The sequence below is a fragment of the Rhincodon typus genome, chromosome 26 (assembly GCF_021869965.1).
Source record: "Rhincodon typus isolate 14 chromosome 26, sRhiTyp1.1, whole genome shotgun sequence".
Classification (NCBI taxonomy): domain Eukaryota; kingdom Metazoa; phylum Chordata; class Chondrichthyes; order Orectolobiformes; family Rhincodontidae; genus Rhincodon; species Rhincodon typus.
In genome coordinates this window covers 40,025,312-40,040,106 of record NC_063357.1, presented here as the reverse complement: position 1 = coordinate 40,040,106, position 14,795 = coordinate 40,025,312, and the positions used below count along the sequence as shown (strand labels likewise).

The window sequence follows — 14,795 nt, the reverse complement described above, 5'->3', positions numbered from 1 at the left end:
CTTGTCATCTTAGATTCTCCAGCATCTGCAGTTCCTACTATCTCTGAGTCAGGTTATCACAGGTATTTTTCTGATTGGTAAAGTATAAGTACTGGGGTGCCACAGGGTTAGGTCCTCAGGCTGCAACCTTCTGGAAGTCTAAATATAGTTCCTTGGATGGTTTGCCTTTATCTACAGCACATGTTACTTCCTCAGAGAAGTCCAATAAATTGGCTACACATGACTTTCCTTTCACAAAACCAAGTTGATTTTGATGGATTACCTGGAACTTTTCTAAGAGCCCTTCTATAAAATGTTTTATAATATCATCTAAATTCTTCACTATGCAGATGTAATTTCTTCTTTTCTGTCTCCTCCCATTTTTAATAAAGGAGTTACAAATGCATTTCCTGATTTGTATAAACTCTCAGTCCTGGAATCATCCTCATAAATCTTCTTTTAGACCTTCTTGTACTCTATGGTCCCAAGTATGGTTTAACTAATGCTCAGCACAAGTTCAACAAAACTTTTGGGCTTTTCAGTTTTATCTCCCCAGCAATGTGCTTTGATGCTTTATTTGCTTTTGTTTTCCCTTATTAACCTTAGCTTTACGGATTTTTCCTTCTGTACTCCTATATCACTTTGCTCTACTCATTAACTCTTATTTTCTAAGAAGCATATGGGTCTTCATATTCTTCCTACCAAATGTAACCACCTCACTCTTAATATATTGAAATTAATTTAGAATTCCATGCATACTCATTGTGTGTTAGTATGTTTGTATTTTATCATAATATTCATACCTCGTATTCTGGTGTCATCTGTAAATTTTGAAATTCTTCTTTTAATTCTTAAGTCAACATCATTTATGTAAATATGAAATAACAGTACTTCCAACATTGATCGTTATTGAGCATCACTTACTATTTTTTGGGGAACTATCCTAATCCCTTCTTTCTGTTTTAAATCATGCTTGTTATCCATTCTTTTATACATCTGCTGATTATTTGCTCAGATGTTTGGCATGAATTTACTATTTGGACCCTTTAGTGGAGCGAAAGATGTCACATTACCTTTCCCTACCTCTTCCCTCAAATAATTCAGTAGCTTTAATAGGTATTTTTCTATTATATCTTTAGTACTGATTCCATTATATTTTGTAGAATCATTATGACAATATAATTTGCATTTTGCTGTTATCTTCTACTTGCAACAAATTTTACAGTGGTTTTCAAAAATATTTTAACTGTAACTATTATAATTGTTCATCATGTCCTTGTGTTACAAGCTACCATTACAGATTAATTGTACTTTGCTTTTGTGCTCCTTTCTTGACTGTTTCATCTTTCAGGTGTCTCAGTTTTTGGTGTTATCATCTAATGTGGTTTGAGAGAAGGCTTGAGAGATAATGCAATGAGGGAAAGAGTCAGGTGGGTTTGAACTGGTTGTCTCAAATGAGGAGCTTGTAATCAATGTGGTTGAGTTTTACGGAGTGTGGGTAATGGAAATAAAATTCTCACATAGTGATCTTTGGGGAGGAGGCGGTGGAGGTGTTGTTGGCTGACTTTTAGCACTTGGAGGTGAGATCTGTTTTACATTTGCCATTTTCAATTTTTCCCTCAACCCTCTTCCTGAACACGAAAATGGATAAAGTCACAATAATCCCAGAGGATCATAGGCTTGCTATCTCATTAGAAAGCGCGACTGGTGGCAGTTTAATCTGAGGGTCACAATACCTCAGGCAAGAGGCTAGGTCGAGAAACTGGAACCTTCAGTTGATCTCCTGCCAGTGCAGGAATTGAACCCGGGCATCGCTCTGCATCACAAACCAGCCATCCTGCCAACAGAGCTAACTATACCCCACACATGCTTAGGGTATAATTTCAGCTTTTCACGGACAGCTGACTTCAATAAATTGTATTGCAATGGTGTTTCTCTGAGTTCAAATCTTGCTCGGCTGTATAAAATAAATGCTACTTTTGTGCTACCTTTATTTTCCTTCTCAGCTGAGCAAAGCTGAACTATTAATACAATATAGAGTCATAGAGTTGTACAGCATGGAAACAGACCCTTGAACTCCCTCATCCTGGGGATAAGATCTTGGTTACTTACCCTGTCCATGCCCCTCATGATTTTATAAACCTCTATCAGGTCACCCCGCAGCCTCTGAGGCTCTCCCTATAGCTCAAATCCTCCAACCCTGGCAACATCCTTGTAAATCTTTTCTGAACCCTTTCAAGTTTCACAGCATCTTTTCTGTAGCAGGGAGACCAGAATTGCATGCAATACTCCAAAAGAGGCTGAACCAGTGTCCTGTACAGCTGCAGCATGACCTCCCTAACTCCTATAATCAATGCACTGACCAATAAAGGCAAGCATACCAAACGCCTTGGTAGACAAACAGGAGGCTGGAAAAACACAGCGAGCCCAGGCGGCATCTGAAGGAGGAGAAGTCGACGATTCGAGTATTACCCTTCTTCAGGACTGAGTATACCTTCGATTCCAGCATCTGCAGTATTTTTTTGACTAATACCAAACGCCTTTTTCACTATCCTGTCTACCAGGGATTCCACTTTCAAGGAACTATGAACCTACACTCCAAGGTCTCTTTGTTCAGCAACACTCCCCAGAACCTTACCATCAAGTGCCCTGCCCTAGTTTGCCTTACCTCGCATTTATCTAAATTAAACTCTGTCTGTCCCCCTTCAGCCCATTGGCCCATCTGATTAATGTCCCATTGTACTCTGAGATAACCTTCTCCACTGTCTACTACACAACCTATTTTGGTATCATCTGAAAACTTACTAATTATGCCTTCTATATTCACATTCAATTTATTTATAGTAATGACAAAAAGCAGTGGAACCCAGTACTGATCCTTGTGGCCCACCACTGGTCACAGGCCTCCGGTCCAAAAAACAACCCTCTATGGTTCCTCCTAAGAACCTATACCTTTTCCTGTGCCCAATTTCCAACACTTAGATGCACCTCCTGGCTCATTGTACTTTTCTTGTGTCCTAATGGCTCAGAGCCTGATACAACACTGCTTTTTTTCAGAATAGAGCCTCATTTCCGTGCAGTAAAGTGTCTGACTGATAAGCAGCACAAAGGCACTACCTTCTTCTTTGCCTGTGTAAAACTGACTAGAACTGGCTGTTTCATAACTCTTGAACTGTTGTATGTTGTTAATATAGATATTTTCAATCAACCTGTTCAGAGATCTTCTGACAATTCTCTGGAAGGTGGGAGTTAAACCCGTGCCTTCAGAGGTAAGCACGCTACCACAGGCAAAAAGAATCCTTGTGTTGTTTAAGACTTAATGCTGCTGAATCGTGTTAATTGATTGATTATGTAACTGTATAAATATAAAGGGGGAACAGGTGGAACTGGGTCTGGGAGGAATTGGGTAACCGAATAGTCAATAAACTCTATCCAAAAAGAAATGGCACCTTGAATTCTGTTTTACCAATAGGTTTAAATCCAAATTCAAGTGTGAGCTATTGAAAACTTTGCAAGAAGTCCAGCTTTTTTTCTCAGCAATATTGAATGTAACTAGTACTTTGGAACAATCAAATGTAGCAACTTCTGGAACTGCCTTTTTTTCTGAATATTACAATATTCTTGGATTGCTGACTTGTACAATGTACAATAAGTATGACAAAAGTAAAGAAATTCATGATGGAGTTGAAAAGTCCATGTTTTGAGTTTGAAATGGCCAGTGAAAATTATATACAATAGGAATCAACCAATGTAGTATGTCATAAGTAAGTCTGAATGCAAGAGCACCATATAACATATCTTTTTTCCAATAGTTGTTTTAAATCAATTTTCTAGTCCATACTGCAGCATTTATGAAGAAATGATTAGAAGCTCTATGTTACATGCTTGCTGATCTTGAGTTTGATGCTGTTTATTTATGCTGTAGATTTGAACTTAATACTTTAACAAGGTGTTTGTCGATTCATCAACCTTTAGCATCGACTAAGGCATATTTTTTGAAGTTCCTTGTCCCTTAAAGGATGTCTGTTTAAATTGTGAACAGCTATTTGAGACTGATCAGTTGCCATCATTCAGTTAACATTTCTACTTAGTTTTCTACATCTGAATAAGCCCATGTTTTTCATTCTTATATCTGTAATGGCTAGTTTTGAAAAGGATGTTGTCATAATCTTTATTTTACTCTGTTAATTAATAAAATAGCCTTCATAGGGGGTTACTAAAGAAGAGGGTCAGTAGCATCAGTTATGCAATTGACCAATATTTAATAGGAAAGTAACACCTCAAGCTAGCAAGCTGACTTCTGGATGGGATTGTGACAAAGAAAACTTTGTGAAAATGATTCAGAGATAGCAGGAACTGCAGATGCTGGAGAATCTGAGATAACAAGGTGTAGAGCTGGATGAACACAGCAGACCAAGCAGCATCAGAGGAGCAGGAAGGCTGATGTTTCGGGCCTAGACCTTTCTTCAGAAAATGATTTTGTGTTCCATTTACTTTTTTTTAAAATTATGGCACCTATGTCCAGGATTATTAGTTAATATTGTGATAGCGAAGTGGGATTTAAAATTTGATTATCAGTCTGATGGATCCATTCCTTCCAAGCCTTTAAGACTTAATACTGCTGAATCATGTTAATTGATTGATTATGTGACTGTGTAAATATAAAGGGGGAACAGGGGGAACTGCCTTTTTTTCTGAATATTACAATATTCATGGATTGCTGACTTTATACCAAACCAATATGTTTAGACATATGTAGCCAGAGGGTTTTACAGACTCTAGAGTGATGGAAGTGGTGAGTTGGTAATGGGGGCAGGGGTAGGGAGAGGCGAGGTGGAAGGTGGAGTGAAGGATATAATCAGATCAGCTGTGATCTTATTGGAGCATACAATAGGCTGTTCTGCTTCTCAAGCCTATTCCACCAATCACCTTGATCATGGCCGATCTTCTACCTCAATGCCTTTTTCCTATTTAGCTCATTTAGTTGATTGACTGGCAGGGAAGGCCAGACGGCCAAATAGTCAATTGCTCTGGTTTTTATGATCTTCTAATGGTTGGGTGGCCACCTAATACCCATTAGACTTGAGTATCCTAGGATTCAAATCTGGAACGTGCCCTGACTCGACTTGCCAGCAGTTATTTGGAACCACATTACAGTTTTCTACTGTCTGACTGAATGGTAAGAATTCTGCCATTGAGCACGTGGTTTGTCCTAGCAGTGCATGTAAATGAGGGACTCCAGAAGAGCAGAAATGAAATGCCTCCACAGAGGCCGGGATCCCGTCACCAAGTCACCCTTTAATTACACGTGTACAGTACATGACAGTGACCAAGCTAGCTCAGAGCCAGCTCTTGGAGTGAGCAGAACTCCTGATACTCCTTTTTATTTCTGTCAGCCAGGGCTCCCGGAATGGATCAGGTTAACAGCCCCAATCAGGAAACTCATATTCTATTTGGTATACCTGGCTGACCTCATTCCAATCACTACAATAAATTTTCTGTATTCTGACTAAGAATCGTAGAATCGCCTATAATTCTTGTGTCAGTGCTAGCCTCTCCTCTTGAGCTGTCTGCTGTAATCTCATTTCTCTCCTTTTCCTATGTATTCTTTTATATTCTGTTCAAATGCTTTCCGATTTCATTTAAGCGAAAATATAGTTTCTGCTTTGATGGTCACTTATAGAAAACCTACTCGTGGAGAAATCTGTGTATTAACACTTCCCTGTGGGGGTGAGCAGTAATAATCTCAATGAGGAAACCTGTGTAGGATAAAAATATTTATCTCTCAAACCGTTCATAGTTTTAAAAAGAAAACACTATTAGCAATCTTCTTTGCTTTAGTTAACAAAACCCTAATTTTCCAGAACTCTGCATAGTCTGGTTCTCTCATGCCTGGTGTCATTTAAGTGAATTCTTGTTATATTCCTTCCTCAGCTTGCTGAATGAAAGCTACCTTCCTTCATGTACACAATCCTGTATCCCAAATTTGTTGATTAAAACTGTGTTTTTGGTCACACAATGAAAATAAATTCAACTGCGAATGGAAGGAGGCTATTCTGGAGCATGCAATGCGCTCCACTTCTAATATACTATGCAATGTCAATCGCAATAATATGATGATGGAGAAAGTCTTTCTGAAACTTAACAATGCTGGTCATTTGCAAAAAGTAGATCCAAGAAAAGTGCATTTTGTTAAAACGCAATGTTTGGTCAGAATATCAATGTCTCTTTTTTCATTTGTTGGGAGTGCTTAATTTTTAATTTTACATATAGGAACTAACATTCCTTTTTTTCTCAGTAAGTACAAAAGTTATATCCCTGTGTGCTAATTCACCAAATTTGAGAGTCTTCCATTTACACCCAGCACAGACTCATTTGACATGAGCAAGTAAGATGTCCAATAGGGAATTGAAGCCATCACACTTTTAAAGGTGGCATGGAAATAAATCCATTGCTGCAGACATTCATGATGAATTCTATGTAATGCACCCATTTCTATTTATGAACATCTTCAAGGTAACCTCTAGTTACGCTGCAATGCCCTTGTTTACTGCAGACTTCTAGGGTCATACAGCACAGAAACAGATTTTTATGTTTCAATAAAAATGAAAATTTCAGGAAGCAAGGATTTCCATAGTCGTTCAAAGAATCTTTGCTAACTTGCAGAGACTGGATAGTGCTCTTCCAGCATTTTTCATTTCACTGCTTTTCCTTTGGGATTATGCAGCAATAGGGAAATTGACTTCAGACTGAAATCCAACAAAAAACCCGAGGGATTTCTAGGTTGCTGAAATTCACTTTTGTGAATTTTGTTTATCAATAAATTTATAACTCCAAAGCCACATATCTTTTTAAATACTGGTATTAAGCTTTTCATATTTCGTTAATTCTCAATGATGCGGCTGTTGTAATACTATTTTAATGCATTAATTACAGAGTCATAGAGTCATACAGCATAGAAACAGACCCTTTGGTCCAACTTGTTCATGCCAACCAAGTTTCCCAAACTAAATTAGCCCCATTTGCCTGCATTTGGCCCATATCCCTGTAAACCTTTCCTATTCATGTACCTATCCAAATGACTTTTAAATGTTGTAACTGTACCTGGATCTACCATTTCCTTTGGCAGTTCATTCCACATATGAACCACTCTTTCTCTGTGAAAAAGTTGCCCCTCAGGTCACTTTTAAGTCCTCCGCCTCTCACCTTTAAAAATATGGCCCCTAGTTTTCTTCTCCCCCACCCTGGGGAAAAGACCCTTGCTTTTTACGTTATATAGGCCCCTCATGCTTTTATAAATGGTCATCATTCAACCTCCTACCCTCCAGTGAAAAGAAGTCCCAGACTATTCAACTTATTCTTATAACTCAAACCCTCCAGTTCTGGCAACATCCTTGTAGATCTTTTCCGAACCCTGTCCAATTTAGTAATATCCTTCCTATAGCAACGTGACCAGAGCTATACATAGTTCTCCAAAAATGACCTCACCAATGTCCTGTACAACCTCAACATGACGTCCCAACTCCTATGCTCAATTGTCTGAGCAATGATGGGAAGCATGTTAAATGTCTTCTTCACCATCCTGTCTACCTGCGATACAACTTTCAAAAAAGTATGTACTTGAACCCCTAGGTCACTGTTCGACAACACTACCCAGGGCCCTACCATTAACTGAATAAGTCCTGCCCTTGTTTGTTTTAGCAAAATGCAACTCCTTGCATTTATCCAAATTAAACTCCATCTACCACTCCCCAACCCATTGGCTCAATTGATCAAAATTCCTTTGTAATCTCGTTAACTTTCTTCACTGTCGACTATACCACCAATTATGGTGTTATCTACAAATTTACTAACCATGCTTCCTAAATTCTCATCCAAATCATTTATATAAATAACAAACAACAATGGGCCCAGCACTGATCCCTGCGGAACATTGCTGGTGACGGACCTCCAGTCTGAAAAACAATCCTCTACCACTGCCCTCTGTGACGTATTGTCAAGCCAATTTTGTATCTAATTGGCAAGCTCTCCCTGAATCCCATATGATCTAACTTTACTAATTAGTCTACCATACAAAAACTTGTCAAAGGCTTTACTGAAGTCCATGTTGACAACATCTACCATTCTGCCTTCATCTTTTTTTTTCGTTATGTCCACAAAAAAACACAATTAAGTTTGAGACATGATTTCCCTCGCACAAAGCCATGCTGACTATCTCTAATCAGTCCTTGCCTGTCCAAATACATGTTTGTCCTATCTCTCAGAATCCCCACCAGTAATTTACCCACTACTGATGTCAGACTCTCAAGTCTATAGATCCCAGGCTTCACCTTACAGCCTTTCTTAAATAAAGGCACAACATTAGCCGATACTCCAGTCCTCTGGCAACTCACCTGTGGCTGTGGATGATACAAATACCACTGCTGGGGACCCTGGAGTTTCTTCCCTAACTTCCCATAATGTCCTGGGATAAATTTGATTGGCTCCCCGGAGATTTATCCACCTTTATGTTTTTTAAGACCTTTAGCATTTCCTCATCTGTAATGTGGTCTGCTTTCAAGACATCAGTATTTAGTTCCCTGAGTTCTCTAGCCTCCATTTCTTTCTCCACAGAAAATAACTGATGTGAAATATTCACTTAGTATCTCTTCCATCTCCTGTGGTTCCACACATAGACGACCTCATTCATCTAGTCATAGTTGATTAGTTATGTTATACATATGTTAACAATAATAAATACTAATACTGTGCTAAGTAGTTACTTATAATAGCAGCTTTTCATGGTGCTCCGTAGTCTATCAGCTTCTATCATATGGAGAAGCTGCAGTCTGATCTAGTTTTTACAATTCAGTAATGGCTACTGGTTGAGACATGATGTATAGGATCGGAAAGAAAGTAAGAGTATGCCACTATATAATTTTTATAGCTAAATGAAGTAAAATGATACGTATTTCCATTCTATAGTTGATAAAGTCCATTAATGTTCAAAAAGTACATATGATTTGATTACGGATTTTAGAGTAGTTTGTAGATTTCAAAAATTTTACTTCCAGTCAATGACAAATCAATCTTTTCTGTGCAGTTTTAGAATAAAAATCTTCAATCTAATTTGACTTAAATAACCTCTTTGAAAGAATTACTTATACAATTTCTCTTTTTAAAAGGTAGATTTGTTATAATTTCCTCTGCTGGCAGCAAATATGAAATCTGAGTGGTGGAGTAAAGTAATTATGGAAATACTTTTTCCTGGGTTTGCAAACAAAATTAATGACAACTAGAGAAAACAAAAGGTGATAAATAAAAATGAACAAATGAAATGAGTAATTGAGAAATTGACAGACAATGGGTTAGTGCAGAAAGAGGCAAGTATTCCCTTTTTGTTCCTTTTCTCCTGAAATATAAAACTTTGACAAAAAGCAAAACCACTGGGATTGAAATATTAACAATATGAAGAAGAGTAGGGACACTCAGTTGATTTATTTTTAGACATGGTATAGGATATAAGATGAGTATTTGACACACCCAGCAATCCATAAAGCTACAGACCAGTCATAAATTCAGTATTCTGAAAGCTGGCCTTGGAGTATATAGATCATAAATTAATGACCATCCCATCCCATTCTTCTGCGGCTGTGTACAGTGTCACGGGGATGCACCTCTAAATAAAAAAAAGTGGTAGTGGTTCTGTTGGTAGCTGTGCATTCTAATGTAATGACTTGTGAGGTCACGGTAATGCTACATTGTTTTTGCAAGTGTGTTGAAGATATCTCATGTCAGTTAATGGGTTCAATACTAATTTTGTTGTTCTGTAATAAATCCAGTCCTTCTGACAATAAGATATTAATGGCTAAGCACAAAGTTGTTAACCTTCATTTAAGTACAATGTAGACAACTTTAGCTTTATTTTTCTGTGCTAACTGACTAAGAATGTTAAAACCTGAATTCTGTAGCATGAAAATACTGTTGCAATACAATTAAAAATGTGAAAAATATTTAATCCTTATTAGTCATTGATACGTCTTGTATTAGTCTAATGGAGAAGGAATGTTTAATGGAGAAGGAACACTTTCTGTTCAATGCTCAATCTCTCCTTCCCATCTCAGTCTAAAACCAAAATCAAAAATGTATACATGAACATAGTATTAATTGAGTATTAGAATCCAAATGAAGCTCTTCTTTGTGAACAACCAGCAGCATGTTCCAATACAGGAAATCAGATTTTTTTTTATGATGAAGGTGGGAAGCCCCAGTACTGCGTAGGTCACAACGTAACTGCAACTGTTCTACGCAATTCCCAATATGGCCATACACTTTCTATGTATAGAATGAAAAGATCTGTCAATCAGATCTCTTTAGGGCGGCACGGTGGCTTAGTGGTTAGCACTGCTGCCCCACAGTGCCAAGGACCTGGGTTTGATTCCACCCTCAAGTGACTGTCTGTGTGGAATTTGCACATTCTCCCTGTGTCTTCCTCTAGATGCTCCCGTTTCCTCCCACAGTCCAAAGATGTTCAGGTTAGGCGGATTAGCCATGCTAAAATTGCTCCGTAGTGTCCTGGGATGTGCAGGCTAGGTGGGTTAGCTATAAGAAATGGAGAGTAGTCTGGGTGAGATATTCTTCAGAGGGCCAGTTTGGACTCAATAGGCCGAATATAGGCCACAATGTAGGGACTCAATAATTCTTTAATAAACAAATTTGATTTTTTTTGTCTTTCAAAATTTATTCTATGACGATGCAGAATTGGTACACACACAATTTGCAATGTGACTGTAACTCCATATGAATAACTGTAAATATACACATACCCATTCACTCTTGGAGAAGTGGAAAACTGTCCTTCTCTCTGCAGAGATTCACTTTGAGAAAGAAGCACCTTTTAGTTCTTGAAGACAAAAGAATGATATGGTGCAGCATCCGTAAATCGATCACTCTGGTTTTGGTTGATGCAGTGTGCTCGGGAAAAACAGTATAGAAAAGTCTTCCAGTCGCACTCCAAGAGGATAATCAGGTTTCACACTGCATTCCCCACATAGGTGCTTCAGAAATAGGAGTCAGGGCTGAGCAGCTCTTTTCTTTCAGCAAGTTTGCTCAACCAGAAAAACTCTAACCCTGCGAAACACTGTTTAAACAGTGCAGCCATCAGAACCAAGTTATAAAAAACAGTCAAGTGTTTTCCCTTAATTAAGTTCGTGCAAGATCAGTAATAAATCTGGAACTATCTGGTTTCTTTAAAAGAAAATCAACTGTTCCTCTCACTGGTCTCTTTAAAAGTTAAAGTACCTTGACTAGCCTTCAACCACAAAAGCGCAAAATGTATTAAATCTGAAGCTATCATAACAAACGATTATAATAATTAGGTGAGTGGGAAAATCAATGGCAGATGCAGTATAATTTGTTTAAATATGAGGTTATTCCCTTTGGAAGCAAAAACAAGAAGGCTTGAATGGCTGTAAATTGGGAGAGGGGAGTGTGCAGCGGGACACGGGCATCCTTGTGCACCAGTTGCTGAAGGTAAGCACGCGGGTGCAGCAGGCAGTAAAGAAGGCAAATGCAATGTTGGCCTTCATTGCAAGACGTTTCAAGTACAGGAGCAGGGATGTGTTGTTGCAGTTATCGAGGGCCTTGGTGAGGCCACACCTAGAATATTGGCGGCATGGTGGCTCAGTGGTTAGCGCTGCTGCCTCACAGCACCAGGGATCCGGGTTCGAGTCCACCCTCGGGCAACTGTCTGCGTGGTGTTTGCACATTCTCCCTGTGTCTGTGTGGGTTTCCTCCGGGTGCACCGGTTTCCTCCCACAGTCCAAAGATGTGCAGTTTAGGTGAATTGGCCATGCTAAATTGCCCGTAGTGTTCAGGGATGTGTAGATTAGGTGGGTTATAGGGGGATAGGTCTGGGTGGGATGCTCTCTGGTTAGTTGTGGACTTGTTGGGCCGAAGGGCCTGTTTTCACACTGTAGGGATTCTATGATCTTCTATTGTGTGCAGTTTTAGTCTTCTTTTCTGAGGAAGGATACTCTTTCTCTAGAAGGAATGCAGCAAAGGTTTACCAGGCTGATTCCGAGATGGCGGGACTGACATATGAGGAGAGATTGACCAGGTTATGATTGTTTTTGCTGGAGTTCAGACGAATAAGGGGGAGTCTCATAGAGACTTACAAAATTCTAACTGGACTGGATAGGGTAGATGCAGGGAGGATGTTCCCAATGGTGGGTTTGTCCAGAACCAGGGGTCACAGTCTGAGGATTCGGAGTAGATATTTTAGGACGGAGGTGAGGAGATATTTCTTCACCCAAAGAGTAGTGGGCCTTTGGAATTCATTACTTCAGGAAGTAGTTGACGTCAAACATTGAATGTGTTCAAGAGGCGACTAGACATAGTACTTGGTGCAAATGGCATCAAAGGTTATGGGGAGAAAGCAGGATTAGGCTATTGAGTTCGTCAATCAGCCGTGATCGTGATGAATGGTGAAGCATATGCAGTGGGTTGTGCAGCGTCCATGCAAAAATCCCAAAAAGACAGCCATTGTTTTGGAGATTAATATTTTTCCTCAGAATTAGGAGATAATGGGGATGAAAAGCATTTCAAGAGAAACAAAAGGAAAGTTGGGTAAGAGAAAGGGTGCAGGAAAGCACAAAAACAGGAAGATGTGCGAGCACCAGGAATCAGTAGAAAATGAGGTATGAAAGACCAGCAAGAGCAAGCATTGAGTTCAGGAGCATAAAAGCTAGGAGTGGGAGTCGGCACTTCAGCACCTCGAGCATGCTCTGCCATTTCATACAAACATGGCTGATCTCATCTTGGACTCAACTTCAGTTTCCTGCCTGCTTTCCATAATCCTTCAATCCATTACTGATGAAAAATCTGTCTTTCTCCTCCTTAAATTTACTGTTAAATGCCCCAACATACACCTTAGCACTCAGGGTTGTGAATTCCACAGGTCCACGACCTTTTAAGAGAAGTAATTTCTCTTCATCTGTTGTAAATCTGTTACCCCTTATCCTAAAACTATGTCCTTACATTGTAGATTGCCCACATGAGGAAACACCTTTTCTATGTCTACTTTGTCGGTTCCCTTTAGCATCTTATATACCTCGATTAGATCTCTTCTGATTCTTCTAAACTCCAGAGATTATAGGCCCAAACTGTGAAATCCCTCTTCATAAGACAAACCCCTCATCTCTGGAATCAATCTAGTGAACCTCCTGTGAATTGAACTCCAATACACCTACATCCCTCCTCAAGTAAGGGAACCAAAATTGTATGCAATGGTTTTCTACGATTCATACATAGGGACACCCAGATCCCTCTTTGCTAAAGCACTTTGTGTTTCTTGCCATTTAGATAATAAAAAAGTCTGGTGGAATTAGAGAAAAAAAGGAGCAGATTGACACCAAGGATGCAAACCATCCCACCAGTAGTGTTCCAGTATGGTACTCACTGGAAGTACTAATAGCTAATATCATGTTTGGTATTTAATCACCTTTTGTAATTATTTTCTTGTGTTTGTGTCTATTCAGTGCAGTGTCTATTTGAGGGAAGACTTTTAAGTCCTGATACTTTGATAGATTTTTGTTTTTCTGCAGGTGCTGTTCCTTGTATGGAATGTATCTTTATTTAGTAAATACATAAATTTGACCATATATGTATTACACAAATGGGCAATTGCTTTGTCAGATATAAAGACAGAAAATGCTGGAGAAACTGAGGAGATCTTGTAGCATTTATGGAGAGAAAATGAGAGTTAACATTTTAAGTCCAATTTGGTTCTCTTTCAATGCTTTGTCAGACTTGCCTCTCATTTCTGGGTCAGAAGGTCTTGAGTGCAAGTCCCTCTCCAGAGACTTGGTCTCGTAATCTATTCTGGCACTCCACTACACTACAGGGGGAGTGCTGTGCTGTTGCAGATATCACCTTTGCACTGAGATATCAGACCAAAGTGCTTTTTATTGTCTCAGATGTACGAAAAATAGAACTAATTGGAGATGGACTGGAGACCTCTGTGACCGGACCAATATTTATCACTAACTAACCTAAAGGATTATTTTGTTATCTGTATCTTTCCTGTGTGTGGGATCTTGAGCAAAGTTTAGTTGTTGTTATATTGCAATGATGACTACACTTCTAAAGTGCTTAATTGGCTGTAAAGTACTTTGGGATTGTAGTGATTGTAATGAGGTCAGCCAGGTGGACCTCATAGAATATGAGTTCCCTGATTGGGGCTGTTAATGTGGTCCAATCAGGGAGCCCTGGCTGACAGATAAAAAGAGGAATGTCAGAGGTTCTGTTCACTCCAAGAGCTGGCTTCAAAGGAACTAGACCAGTGTCATGGACTTTCCATGCCTAAATAAAGGGTGACTTGGTGACAGAATACTGGCCTCTTTGGATTTACATCAGGATGATCAAAGATTGTGAAAGATATTATATGATACAGTCTCCTTACTATCTTTGAAGAAAGTGTGTTTTCCTCTAGACTTATTCTCCTTTATTTCATAATTAGTAATTTCAACTCGGCATATAATTCAAAAGTCTAATAACATGCAGCTTTTATTTTGTTCTGTACCAGCGTTGATAATTGAGTTTGTTGGGGTGGGGACATGAAAATTACTACAGTGTTGGCTGTTTACATTGCTTGGAGTAGTGGGCTACATGCATATAAAATATAAATGGACATGTACATATATTACTTTGCTTTAATGAAAAATAGCCGAAGCACTTTCTACTATCAGTAACAGTAACTGCTTGCCTGAGCAATGCCTTTTCTATGTGGTTTAAAAAAGGTTAATTCACAATAACCTGAGTTCTTCCAGACAGTAAAA

General features: G+C 39.0%; 1 long non-coding RNA gene across 2 annotated transcripts in view; it reads left to right on the top strand.

Annotated features, from left to right (window-relative positions):
* Positions 1–14,795, top strand: part of LOC125486176 — a 238,423-nt gene that overhangs the window by 89,242 nt on the left and 134,386 nt on the right. The window lies entirely within an intron of this gene.